At 43.0% G+C, this 13,358-nt stretch overlaps 1 long non-coding RNA gene across 1 annotated transcript in view; it reads right to left on the reverse strand.

Annotated features, from left to right (window-relative positions):
• The window catches only part of LOC122234615, a 46,283-nt gene that overhangs the window by 14,359 nt on the left and 18,566 nt on the right, over nt 1-13,358 (reverse strand). Inside the window, exon 2 of the long non-coding RNA XR_006212459.1 lies at nt 11,315-11,435. This is a non-coding gene — a long non-coding RNA (uncharacterized LOC122234615). The remainder of the gene's footprint in view (nt 1-11,314; nt 11,436-13,358) is intronic.

A 13,358-nucleotide genomic window follows, 5' to 3' on the forward strand; every position in this document is an offset into this window, starting at 1 on the left:
TCAGTGTGGTCACGTTATTCATTTGAATTATGGTTCAGTTTGTTTTTGTTTGTATTCAGTTTTGAAATTCCTCCCCCATCCTTGCGGATTTTCTTCCTTCCTTCCTTGCTTTCTTCCTTTTTAAATTCTTTCTTTCTGTGTGAAATATTAAGGTGGTTCCAAAGCTAGGGATTGAACAAAAAGTTATATTTGAAAAAGTGTCATTCTCCCTCTCATTCCCTCTACCCTTTTCTCTCCATTTCCAATCATATCCTGTAGGTAACCAATCTCGTTAGTTTCTAGTTTATAGTATTTCTCTTTGGTCAAATGAGTAGATAGAAAGATACATATTTCCTAATTTACTCTCTTCTTTTCACAAAAGACAGCATACTGTAGATGCTTTTACATGCTTTACTTTTTTTTCACTTAACCTACATCCTAGAAATCATGCTCAATCAATGATTAGAGATCTTCTTCATTTTTTACAGTTGCATAGTACTCCATTGCGTGACTGTACCAGTTTATTCCATCACTCTGCTGTGTGTGTATAACTAGGTTGTTTCTAGTATTTTCTATCGTTGGAGTGTATCTCCAGAGAAAATCCTCAGAAGTGGAATTGCTGGGTCAAAAGGTAAAAGCATATGTGGTTTTGTTAGCTAGACAAATTCCCTTTATGAGGGTTGTAACGATTTGCACTCACATCAGTAATCTATAAGAGAGCCTATTTCCCTGCAGTCACACCAACACTGTGTGTTGTAATGCTTCCTAATTTCTGTCAATCCAATGATGAGAAATGGTATCTCTATGTAGTTTTCATTGGCATTTCTCTCATCATGAATAAGGTTGAGCATATCTTTATACATATAAGGACCATTTTTGTATCTTTTTCTGTGAATTGTTGATTCATGTTTTTGCCCATTTTTATTTCATGGTTTTTAAATATTCCCCCATTTAAAAATAGTTGTTTATATAATACATATATTAACTCATTACCTGTGATGTATGTTGAAATGATTTTCCAAGGTTGTTAGCTGCCTTTTAACTTTATATATATGAGGAAGTCTTCTTTAATGTAATTGAATTTATTAATTTTTCTTTTATCGCATTGAGGTTGTGAGTCACAGTTAAAAGCCTTTCCCTACATCCAGGTTCAAGAGGAGTCCATCCATGTTTTTTTTTTAATTTTAATTTTTACAATTTAATACATGTTTATTTATATAATTACTAATTTACTGGATACTTATGCATGTTTTATTTTAGTCCTTGTAGGATTTTATTTACATAAATTTAGATTTATATAGCTTTTTAATTTTTTTAAAAAATTGAATTTTAATTACAGTACAGTTAGCTAACATTCAGTGTTGTTAGTTTTAGGTGTACAATATAGTGATTCAGCACTTCTATACATTATTCAGTGCTCATCATAATAAGTGTACCTTAATCTCCTTCACTCACTCCCCCCCCGCCCCACCTACTTCCCTCTGGTAAACCAGCAGTTTGTTCTTTACAGTCTCTTTCTTGGCTTGTCTCTTTTTTTCTTTGTTCATTAATTTTGTTTCTTAAATTCCACATATGAATGAAATCATATGGTACTTATCTTTCTCTGACTAACTTATTTCACTTAGCATTATATTCTCTAGCTCCAACCATGTTGTTGCAAATGGCAAGATTTCATTCTTTTTTATGGTCAAGTAATATTCCATTACATATATATACACGTGTATATATATACGTATATATATGCGTATATATACGTATATATACACGTATATATATACACGTGTATATATACATATATATATATATATATATATATATATATATATATAACCACATCTTCTTTACCCATTTGTCAATTGATGGACATTTGGGCTGCTTCCATAATTTGGTTACTGTAAATAATGCTTCAATTCACATAGGGGTGCATATATCTTTTCAAATTAGTGCTTTTGTAATTTGGGGGGTAAATACCCAGGAGTGGAATTATTGGATCCTATGGTAGTTCTATTTTTAATTTTTTGAGGAATCTCCATACTGTTTTCCACAGTGGCTGCACTGTTTGCATTCCTACCAACAGTGCACAAGGGTTCCTTTTTCTTTCTCTAAATCCTTTCCAACATTTGTTGTTTCTTGAGGTGTTGATAGCTTTTTAGATAGTCGATCCAGTGGGAGTTTATTCTTGTATATGATACGAAGTAGGAGGGATCTACTTTTATTTTTATCTTTAAAAACATTTATTTTTAATATTTTTTAAACATTTATTAATGTTTATTTTGAGAGAGTGAGAGAGAGAGTGCGCATGGACGCAAGTCTGAGACAGGAAGAGAGAGAGGGAGAGAATCCTAAGCAGGCTCCACACTATAAGCACAGAGCTCCACTCAGGGCTCGGTCTCACCAACCATGAGATCATGACCTGAGCTGAAATCAAGAGTTGGAAGCTCAACTGACTGAGCCACCCAGGAACCCCATCTATTTATTCAAAACAGGCATGTGAACTGTATCCTTGAGGACACCCGTAACTTGCTTCCTCGGGTGTATCCTGCATTTAAGTCCAATGTCAAAGTCCATGCCGGGGGTGGTAGCTGCTCCCTCGCTTCATTAAAGATTATGTCTCCTCTCCCTCATGTTTTGTTATTCTTGTTTTTTGTGGGTTTTAAGTAAAAAGGGTAGGGTAAAACTTATCTTGACTCTGCTATCTTTAACTGGAAGTCTGCTAAAATATATTTTTTATTTTTATTTATTTTTTCAAGATTTTACTTTTTAAAGCAATCTCTATACCCAATGTGGGGCTCGAACCTACAACCGTGAGATCAAGAGTCACATGATCCAACAACTGAGCCAGCCAGGCAGGCGCCCCTGTTAAAATGTATTTTTAACTATGACATTTTAGCTTTACTAAAAATAATTAAAAGTACAGTTTGAATTTTTATAAAAAGTAGTTCAGTTGACTGGGAGTGGGAAAGATGCCTCCTGGATGAACAGGGAGAGTGTTAAGTATAAATGAAAGCATTAGGGTTGGGTAAGGCAGCTAAATTTATAGTAAAAACAGGTTTCAGGGAGTTCAAAACCTATGAAAGTATGGAAAATTGTAGGTTTCCTCCTACAATCCTCCAACTGGCTGAGTTAGATTGTGCCATTCTTCTCAAATTTGCAATATAACCAGACGGTGGGGACAGCAAATCGTCACTGAGCAAAGTATGTGCATTTTCTTAAATTATGCTCCGAATTATAGATCATCCTTCCAAAGGCAAACCATACAATTATTAGCAAGATTCCTATTAGCTCATTGACTATTTTAATAAAACCTTCTATTTTAATAGAAATAACATAATTAAGTGGAAAAGCATCCTAAACTTTTGCTCATTATTTGTATACTTCTTATTCAGAAAGTCTGGCCACTGGGACCATCTCTCTAGCTTAAGTGCCATTATTAACCTGCTGCGAGTTACTCAAATTTCAGCTAGGAAACCTAGAAAGAAAGAAATAGCTTCTATGTGTAAATTCTGTCAAACCTAACCTATAGCATGGCCAGTATCAGTCACTAAATCTTAATCTCTAAGACTTTACTGAGGATTATTTCGTCAGATCAGATGTGCGGTGAGGCAGCCAGGTAACTTGGGAGTGGTTGGCACGTGTGGGCTAGGAAGAAGTCACACTGAAAACAGGCAAATCCTTCTTTATAATTTTGCTCAGTGCAGGCCTTCTCCCAATATCCAAAGGGACTGCAATTTGTAACCAAAGAACGGGCCATGCATCTTCTTCAAGAAGGGGTTGCCATGAACATCGGGTCAAGAGTGCGGGTGAACTTGGCTTGTCATCCTGCCTTTACTCTTCAGCTAAAGAAGGAAGTAGGTCAGGGAAGAGCATGTGGAAAAAAAGATCAAGTGTTCTCATTTTTATTTTCAAGTTCAAGCTGTTTTAGGGTCATCATCCAACCTTTGCAGAGTCTTCCCATAAAGTAGAGAGGCCCTAAATTAGCTGAGCAACTGCAGTTTCCAGATAGAGGAGAGGTCATCACCTGGTAACTGGTCCCATCTCCCAGCCCACTGCACGACCTCATGGACCAGGTGTCCCCTGAGTTGTCTCTTTACCACTCACTTGGCAAATGCCTATTGCCTACTCCGTGTACTTTGTAATGTATTAAGTGCCACGAGCCTGTGAAAACAGTTGAGGGGATTTTTGCAATGTTTCTGTATTAGTCTGCTCTAGCTACCATAACAAAACAGTACAAAACTAAGTGGCTTAAATGACAGAAAATTGTTTTCTGACAGTTCCAGAAGCTGAGTCTAAGATCAAGGTGCTTAGTTTCTGGTTAGAGCTAGTTAGAGTTAGCTTAGAGCTAGTTTCTGGTTGAGGCCTTTCCTTCCTTGCTTGTAGACTGTCACCTTCTTCCTGTGTCCCCACATGCCCTATTTTCTGTGCCCATGTGGAAAGAGAAAGATCTATGGTGTCTCTTCCTCTTCTTATAAAGAGATCAGTCCCATCAGATGAAGGTCCTACCCTTATGACCTCATTTAACCTTAATTACCTCCCTCAAGGCCCAATCTCCAAATGGTCACATTTGGGGGTTAGGGCTTCAGCAAATGAATTTGGGGGGACACAATTCAATCCCTACCAGTTCATTTCTGGAATTTTTAGATTTTTTTTTTTTTTTTAAGTTTGAATCACAGATACTTTTGGTCTATGGGAGATTTTACCTAACGTATTATATACATTCACCATTACCTAAAGTAGGCGGGTTGACTGGGAAAACCGGATCAAGGACTCCTACTCCCAAATACCTGGGTGTTAACAATGAGATGGATCCACACAGTAATCACATCTACAGGGCCGCTCGTAAACTTGTAGGGTGGAGACTCATCTCCACAGTCCTGCCAGAGATCACCCATATGCTCCTAGCATGGCGCCTTGCACACAGTGGTCACGCCATCCAAACGGGCTGAGTGAATAAATGAACAAATGAGTGAGTGACCCATGATGACTTCCACCGAATCTTGGAAATGTCAAATATATGGGATTTTAGTAAAAGGAGGCCTGCTCTTTCCCTCCTGTCTGTCATTCACACCGTTCTGAGTTTGAACCTTGAACATCTTATCTTTAGCTCTGGGTTTACTTCACGTGCTTTAGGAAGGGTAGGGCTCCCTCCAAGTCTTTGTGAAGTGAGCCTTGGATAAACGGTAGAGGTGTGAAAAGCACCTGTCTAAGAAGATCTGTCAGACGTCTCCTGTGGGTCTTTAATCTGTTTCTTCCAGGGAGTGTGGCACTGGCAGTTCACGGAGGTTCAATCAAATGCAGACAGGTGGGAATGGGTTTCCTTCTCCACACAGCTGGCTAGATGGTGAGTCTCTTTCTTTTCTTTCCCTTTCCTTTCCTTCCCTTTTCTTTTCCTTTCCTTTCCTTTCTCTTTCCTTTCCTTTTCTCTTTTCCTTTCCTTTTCTTTTCTCTTTTCTTTTCTTTCCTTTCCTTTTCTTTCCTTTTCTTTTTTTCTTTTCTTTTCTTTTCCTTTTGCTTTGCAGTGCTCACAAACTTATTTTGAGCTCTAAGATGACTGGGACTCCAAAGGATAAGACTAATGCTGTTTGATAATCAAGGGGAAGACTATTTTAAAAATCTTTTTAAGGATTCTGCCAGCTTAACTTTAAACTACATATGAGCTGCACTGCATAGGGAAAATGTTCAGCCTAGGTCTACTTCACGATGATTATGTTAACGATAAAGTATTTCATAATTTTTTATCTATTTGGGATAAATTAAGCAAATTAAGCCTACCTTGCAAAACCTGAATTGGAATAAAGCTATTAGAGTAGGATTCCTACTCTAGCAAAACTATATAATTAAATGTAGAAGACTTAATAAATATTTGATAAACTCAATTCGACTTAACATCCACTGAGTGCCTACTATATATGTATGAGGCATAATGCTCAATGCTATAAGGTTTGCAAGAAAAAAATAATTTCTCAAGTAGCCTTGGCTTCCTAAGTATTTTATGTCACAATAATGTGACAACATATAGTGTCTTTTTACAAATCAGCTTATGCATTGCATCTTTAAGCACTCAGCTTCCCCTATTATACAATTTTCATCCTACTTTACCTCAGAGGAGTTCTGTGAAAATGAACAATTATAAAAAGTTCTGACCTTAAGAATCCCTTGTAAAATGCTACAGCTTAAATAATCCTGTTAAAAACATTAATTTAAACAGAGTATTCTCACTGAGAGCCAAAACAAAGGAAAGAAACTCATTTACGGACTTCTCTGCCAGGGGTACACAGACACACTGTCATTTGCTGATCTAATTCTCTCTTCGGCTTGCAATGTTTTCCCTAAGCTCACACGAAGAAATCTACCAAGAGAGAAGAGAGTTCTCTCACCTACAAAACTCAATCTGGATTCAAGAGCCGACGGATAACACTAGTTCCTCTCAAAAAGGCTCTTATTACTGAATGGATTTTTTTCCCCACCCCCTTCCTGCACTCACCAGAAGGCTCCATAGAAAGTCTCCATAATTTGCTCCTTTGTGTTTCTCATTAGGGCCTGAGAGGAACCCTATTGAGCTTCCCTGACATTATCTCGGTCCACCTGATGCCTGGGTGTTTTGAAATGTCATATTGTTTGAGGGATAATACCAGCCCTGATTGTGTCAGTCACAGAGCTGGGCATGGAATAAGTAAGTGAAGGGGGACCACAAGGAAGAAAGTCAAGGTCATTCACACATGTCGAAGAACTGGGCCCTCCTTACTGTCTGGGACATTTGGGAGCCAAACTGGCACCGGCCGCGCAATCCCAGGGTGAACTCCATGTATGCACCTGGCAGCTCGCTTCTTGGTCCCAGTAAGAAGTAAGTTTGAGCCCCTTCATCACAAAGAGGGGGAATCAGGGGCAGTGAAGCCTTGTAACTATGACAACCACAGACAACGAAAGAGAGCAGTGAGCTGGATCTGTCAAGGTAGATGCTTAGCGCAGTCAAGGTTGATCTGCTCCCAGGGGAATAGGTTTGCAGCCACAGGCAAGTCCCACTTGCCCCAGTGTGGGTAACTGCAATGGTAGACCCTGCCAAAAAGTACAGGTCCTCGTTTCTGCTGGCTGCTGATGTTTCCCTCCCCTCATGGGCGTGCCGACCATCCCTCCCAGTCTGTGAATGCGAGCGGAACATGGCACCCGCTTCCTCCTTCCCTGCGAAAACCCATCAGTGCTGCACCCTCCTTGGCTCTGTGGGGTGGGCTAAAGTAGTGGGCAAGGCCAGCCAAGTGTCTATGATCCCAGGACACTAAGAACACGCAGGGCCAGCAAACCACTCTGGTTGCCTCGCTTACTCTGCCCTCCTAGGCTCTCGAATCTCCTTAGGGAGTTCTTGGGGGGAAATAAACACAATTGGCATGTGCCTCAGAGATAATTTCATCCCAGATCTGCAATCTCAACAGCCTGCTGAGATATGTGCCAGGTGAGTGTGTAAACATGTAAATCAGGCTTAAGACAATAAGGAGTTGTGGGGCCAGTGTCTCAACTGGCCATCTTAAAGGAATGCAAATTTAATACAATGAAAAACCAAATCGAAATGAAACGGAACATGCAGCCTAAATAAAACACATCTGTGGGCTTCAAGGGTCCCACAGGCCACTAATGTGCAATTCCTGATCTGGTCTATGCCCTCTTTTTATGGATGCAGAGACCGACCGAGTCCCAGGGGGGAAAAGTTACTTGTTCCTGGGCAGGGCTAGAACCCAAGTTACCTAAATTTCCACCTATGGCTGGTGACCTCATAAAGCCTGCCTCATTATGTGTTGGGGGCTCAGCAATGGAAATTGCTAGACTTCTAAGTCCCAAACCTTTGGATGTATGGACACCAAGCCCCACCTGACCAGGACTGCCTGGGGAAGGCTGAGCCGCCCATTGTGGACAGGGTTCCCAGACAGACCTCATGGCCTCTGTGGCTCAGTTTCTATATCTAGAACCTGGAGATGAGCTTCCCAATTTGCCCACCTTTTATCACAAGAGGTTCCTTAACCATTGAGCTTCCTTGTCTGGGGGATGGTGGTTCTACAGAAAAGGCTGCTGTGAGGAAGTAATGAGCTGCTCATGGAAGGCCCTGAGAAGAGCACCTGATGCAGAGTAATTGCTCTTTAAGCGTCTGTTAACATTGTGGGGTTGTTGTATAGGTGTTATTACTGTTTGACGTAGCCTACAACACCGTTGGCAGATGAGTGAATGAAGATGTGGTGTCTCTCTCTCTACACACACACACACGCACGCATGCAATGGAATATTATTCAGCCATAAAAAGGAATGAAACCTTGCCATTTGCAACAACATGGATGGATCTAGAGAGTACAATCCTGGGTGAAATAAATCAGAGAAAGACAAATACCATATGGTTTTGCTCATATGTGGAATTTAACAAACAAAGTAAATGAGCAAAGGAAAAGAGAGAGAGAGAGACCAACCAAGAAATAGACTCTTAACTCTGGAGGACAAACTGGTGGTTACCAGAGGGGAGGTGGGTGAGTGAAATACGTGACGGGGATTAAGTGTATAAGAGGACACTTATCACGATGAGCACTGAGGAATATACAGAATTGTTAAATTGCTATATTGTACACCTGAAACTAATATAACACTGTACGTTAACTATGGTGGAGTTAACATTAAAAAATTAAAAAAAAAAAATGCCATTGGTAAAATTAAATGTTACCCAAAAGCCTAACTAATAGGAAATGACTCAACAGAAGTTTAGTATGTGATTCACACAGCACACCAAGGAAAATTACAAGGAGAGAAATTACACGGCCCAGCCAGGAAAATAGAATAATGAAAACCAAGCAGCGATGCTATCCAGGGTAAACCTTTTCACCAGCCAGGAAGATAAGAATTAAGCAAATTTGTTCTCAAGAAAGATATGGCAGAGAGCTTTCTCTGAAAAAGAAAAATGGAACAATCTGCTTACTAAGTTCTCTCAGGAAAGAAAATTTCCTAAGTAAATACTTCGTATTCAGAATGATCATGAGCCACAAAAGGCATTTTCCTCAAGCGAACTGAGATAGAGTTTCTTGTAAATTAAAAACTTTCCAAAAAAACAAAAAAAGGGGAGAGTGGAGGCCAATTCATCAGGAGCTATTCAAATGAGCACACCTTCCCAACCACTTGAAGATGCTGGCCTCAGCAGAGGTTCTGCGTGCGGGAAGCGAACTGAGGAGTGTCCCCTTCGGAGCCTTTCCTCCTCACCCACCTCAGCCCCGCAGACATTTCTGCCTCACTTGATGTGCAACACTGCTTTCTCCAAGCTTCTGAGATCAGCCCTCGCGGCACGTTGTCGCCTTCCCCAGGGGTCAAATGCAGTGCATGGATATAGAAGCACTTCCACATCAACATCTCGTGTGCAATCTTGGGCCCCTCTCCCTGGGTGGTCCAGGGCCCCGGAATCCAGTCCCTATGTACCTTCTCCTGAGGACAGTCACCTTCAGTTATCAGCAGGCCTTGCTCTTCCCCAGCTGGACTGTGGTAAGACTCGACCCCTGGTTTTGGTCTGGTGTAGGGAGGGGAGGCAGGGGCACATCCCGAGAGGGGTACACATTCATTGCCTCGAGAGGCAACAACACCTGCATGGTCTTCCAGTCCTCTTCTAGCTGGGGGAGGGAGGGCACCACGGCAGGGTCTCGAGGTTTCAAGAGATCTGGGGCTTCAAGGTTCTCAACTGCATCTCCCAGAATGACCCCATCTCCATCCTCAGGGTGCCTCCTTCCCAACGCAGGTCCTGAGTGGGCCCGGCAGACTTGCTGGGGTTGAGAATGCAATGCTTTCTGGGGGACTGGAGGCTTCATGCCCTGCGTGGGGCTCAAACTCATGGCCCCGGGATCAAGACCCGAGCCGAGATCAAGAGTTGGACACTCAACTGACTGAGCCACCCAGGCGCCCCCCCCCCCCCACTCTGCTTTTCATAGTCTTTCGCCAAGGTGTCAGCGGAACTCATTAAAAAGCATCTCACCTCATTGGGAACATTCATTTCATTATAATATTAGTTTAGGCCCTTAACCTCTCAAGGGCTGGAGACATTGGCTTTGCCAGGACTCCTCCCCCAATCCCAGCCCCACTCTCCTTCATGGAAGTCTTCCAGTTTTACCACTCTGTGTGGAGGGACGCAGGAGGAAGGAGCTGAGCCGCAATATGGTTGAAACAGAGGCCTCAGCATGTTCCACAGGAGCTCTGGAGCCGGACCGCCCTGCCTGGAGACAACAAGGCCCGAACCCTGAAACTGTCCCATTGTCCAATCATTGGATGTGGCTGCCCTGGTGAGCAGTGGGCCATGGACAGTTCCCAGGGAGGGACTCAGCTGAGAACAGGGATGGTCGCCTGCCCAAGCAGCTGAGGGACAAGTGGCCTGGCCCAGGGGGGGCCGAGAGGTGCATACGTTGGAGGTACACACGTGGCACACCCTTCTTTTGTTCATGCAGATGACGTTGCCTCATCACCTCCTTCCTCCCTGGGCCCCTCCACCTGCAGCCAGGGATCTCTCCAAAACGCAAATCCAATCACACGATGGCTGACCTGCCTAAAACCCTATCGTGGTCTCCCGATGCCCTGAGACTAACATTCAGTTGCCTTAACATGGCTCATAAAATTTTGCATGGTCTGACCTCTGCTTATCTTTGTGGTCTCATTTTTCAACACCTCTCTTGAATGTCTTGCTTCTGACCACAGGAAGAGCATTTAATTTCATCGCCGTGCCAGGCCTGTGCACGTGTGCGTGCATGTCCGGGGTGGGGCAAGTGAGGGGTGTCTGGAGGGTACTCCTTCCGCGCTCGTCTCCTCCCTTCCCGTGACCACTCCCTCAAGCACCTCCGACTTGCTCATTCCTCCTTATCCTTCACTCCTTACCACTCAGCTCCTCTGAGAAGCCTTCCCTGATCCCCCAGTGTAAGGAAGGTGTTTCTCCTCTGTGTTTCTCATACTTCCTGTACTTCTCCTGCAACCATGCTGTTCGTCCTATGTTTTAATTGTTTGCTATTCGGTCTCCCTGAAACAACAATGACCGTGGCTATCTTATTCACTGTCGTATTTCTAGCTCCTTGCAGGGTGCCTGGTGCACAGTCTCCTAAACGAATGAATATACGGTGGCTGGAGAGGGGAGCAGAAAGAGGCATAGTCTGACCATTCAACAGAAAGAAAAGACGGAAATTAACCACTGAAGGTAATTATTACCACTTTTGGTCAAACAGGCTCAGAAAGAGAACGGAAGTAGTTCTTAGCGCAGATTCTCTCTGAGCACAAAAGCCGATGGTATCTATCAAGCAGGTGAGGAAGGTGAACTCACCCAGTGAAAACGGGATTCAACACTGACCTTTACAGAAGAGCTTGGTGCCATTCTGGATGCGGGAACCCGGGGCGGGAGCGGGAAGGCCAGAGATCTGCAGGGAATCTCAAAGAAAGCCAACTAAGCAGTCAGGGAGTCAAAGTGATTCCTGCAGAAAGACAGAGGCACCGGACAGGTTAGGACCCTGGCTTAGAAGGTTTAGGCCAAACGGCACAGGCTGAAGTCTCCAAAATAATACAGGATATGAACACAGACTAATGTGTGGAGGCTGAAACACTGGAATCAGAGGCATCCTGGTACATGACATCAACATAAGGAATGTAAAAATACTTTCTGTGGCAGGAAGCAGATATACAGACTCCACTTCCAAGAAGTAACGGAGGCAAAAATGGGCATATCCCTCACTTGGAGAAGGGCTGGATAGAGACATCGCTGCCTCACTTCTCCAACAAAGTGGGAGGCATGGACCCAAAGGATCGCCCTTCTCTCACTGGATCTGTTCCTCATGATGCCCCACACAGTCAGGGTTGCATCCACAGTAGGCATCTCACTGGTGGTTGTTAACAAGTCCTTCAGTTATGAAAAAGACATAAATAATTTGGCAAAGCACCTTGGCTTTTAGTAGAAAAAAAAAAAAAGAAACTCAAAGTACAGTCCTTTAGAGCACAGAACCTCTCCTGAATGTAACACAGCCTCTCTAGACAGCCATTTATCGTTTTGTGCCCCAGTTTCCTTCTCTGTAAAGCTGGATTGTTACAAGGATTAAATAACTGAATATATGTAATGTTTGGCTGGCCATTTACCTCTCTGGCTTCTTCATTGGTAAGAAAGAAAATGTAATACCCCACACAGGGTTGTTATGGATATCAGATGACAAAGCACCTAAGAAATCTCTGCATGTGTTCAAAAAAATTTTTTAACATTCATTTATTTTTGGGGGGTGGGGAGCGTGAGTGGGGGAGGGGTAGAGACAGAGGGAGACACAGAATCCGAAGCAGGCTCCAGGCTCTGAGCTGTCAGCACAGAGCCCAGTAAGGGGCTGAAACCCACAAGCCATGAAATTATGACCTGAGCCAAAGTCAGACACTTACCAGACTGAGCCACCCAGGTGTCCCTCTCTGCATATGTTTTAAAGTGCTGCCTGTGAGTTAGAAGGTCAGTGTGTGTGTGTGTGTGTGTGTGTGTGTGTGTGTGTGTGTGTGTGTTCCTTTAAGCAGTTTCTGTTGTATGTGTCTTTTAAGAATAATCTCTTATCGCTTCTCGGCCTTTTGGCTAAGATCAAGTGTAGAATAATCTCTTGATGCTGGGAGTGTGCCCGGTATGTTTCCTGAGAGGCCATGAATGGATGGTGGACAAGCCCATGCACAGACCCCAGGGGAAAGCATTTCGCCCCCTCTGTGGAGCAAAGGTACAGAAATCTATCCAAAGGGAGGGATATTACCGCTCCTGTCTGTGGCCATTCCCAGCCTCTCAGACCCTCACTGATCCCCATCCAAGGACAACAGCTACACCCTGCCACAGCCATCTCAGAATGTGCCTCTGCTCTGGCTGACCTGGAATCCTCTCTTCTTACACCAGGGTGCCAGATGCTAAGCAAACAGAAAACCACATGCTTAGATGCGCTCGCTCTTTTTTGGGGTGTTTTTGTTACCTCTTGACGACAGACGTTTGTATCTGAATTGCTTCCACAACATTAACCTGGTATTTTGCCCTGAGAGGTTTTCAGTGTTGCGATGCAGTAAAGGACAAACCCCAAAGCCATGAATTGCTATGACTGTATACGGTCATCTCCTAACTCATGCTCCCTCTCTGCTCCTCTCTTAATATATATGCCTGCTATCGACAAATCACACCTTGTATAAACTGTGTGCTTGAATCTTTTCCAGATGCCGGAAGTATGATGTTAACAATGAGAAAAAGGGAAGGGAAGGCTTTCAAACCTTGAAGCTGTGTTTGAGAAATAGTTACAGATAGAGATACAAGCTATTAGGCCTTTTCCCAGAAGAACACGAGTAGAATGAAAAATCTATCTCAGTATGGGCGAAAAAACACATACAGTTTGTTTTGGTTT

This window comes from Panthera tigris, chromosome E3, assembly GCF_018350195.1.
Source record: "Panthera tigris isolate Pti1 chromosome E3, P.tigris_Pti1_mat1.1, whole genome shotgun sequence".
Classification (NCBI taxonomy): Eukaryota; Metazoa; Chordata; class Mammalia; order Carnivora; family Felidae; genus Panthera; species Panthera tigris.